Source organism: Camelina sativa, unplaced genomic scaffold, assembly GCF_000633955.1.
Source record: "Camelina sativa cultivar DH55 unplaced genomic scaffold, Cs unpScaffold00619, whole genome shotgun sequence".
NCBI lineage: Eukaryota > Viridiplantae > Streptophyta > Magnoliopsida > Brassicales > Brassicaceae > Camelina > Camelina sativa.
Window position 1 is genome coordinate 4,353 of NW_010921762.1, and position 1,342 is coordinate 5,694.

Below are 1,342 nucleotides of genomic sequence, written 5' to 3' on the forward strand. Positions count from 1 at the left end.
TTCACTTCATATTTCATACTAGCTAGTACGAGATATACGTTTTAAAACATTATTAGGAAGTCGTTGTGAAGCCCAAGAAAATGAATAAATTTGTTACAATTTTTTTTTCTTCTTTTTCTTTTTGCCATAATATCCTACACCAGTTTCCATTATAATTGTCGAACTGAATTTTTGTTCAAGTGATTGTGAATCAATCATTCTAGGATTGTAGAAATAAAAATAGAATCATAATTCATAAACTCGTATCGAGAATTTTAATGAAATCCATAGTAGTAAAAGTAGAATCAAAAGAAAATCTCCCTTTATGGAAATAACACCTCGAAGATCCTCTCTCGTCTCTCCTTTCCCTTATTAAATTTTCAAAAGACAACAAATAAAAATACTATACTCTAGCAATTAAAGCAATCTTTTCATTAAACCGGTAAAACCGGACAAAATTAAATACTATATTTTATTTGATTTTATTCATTTTCTTCAGACAGCAACAACAACAAAAAAAAAAAAAAAAACGGGAAGGCTCTTTTACTTTATTTAACAGACATTTTCATCAATATTAGTTTTCTCAAAAAGAGTCCAATAGCTTTATGTTATTTGTTTGCTTATATATATATAGACAGAGAGAGAGAGAGACAAAGGTCTTTAAGTCCTTTTTTAATTGCTTGAACAAAAAGCAAAACACAAGCAATTTTCTCCTTTGTGTCTGTCTCTATGTTTTTTTGCTTTCTTTATTTCTTTGTTCTGTGCAGATAAGAAAAAGAAGGAAAACTCTAAACCGACATATATATCCTCTGTTTCCATTTTTTTCGTTTGGGGTCTTTTCGAGTTTCGCATAAAAAAAAGTACTTGACCCGTTTGCGCGTTGGATTGATCTGAACTAAATTATGGGTTCATCAGAGATTAAGCAGATATTGAAGTCTCTCTGTTTCAGCCATGGATGGTCTTATGCTGTTTTTTGGCGCTATGATCCCATCAATTCCATGTAACTAAAGACTAGTCTCCTTGAGGCTTTTCTTCTTATGTTTTGCATTGTCTCTTTTAATTAGGGGCAAAGACTATTATTATTATATTTGCATAATTTCCTCTGCATTTTCTATTTCAATTTCTGTTGTCCATAAAATTATATGTAATCTAGTTAATTTCTTGAATTCCATGTGGATTTCTCAGGTTATTGAGTTTTGAAGAAGCATACAATGATGTACAATCAGTCGCACTCGTTGATGATATGATTCTCAAGGCTCATGTCTTAGGCCAAGGGTAAGCTTTTTAATACTTCAATCAAATACTCTAATATCTCTCTCTCTCTCTCTGTGTATGTATCTTATTTCTTTTGATGACTTCAGAA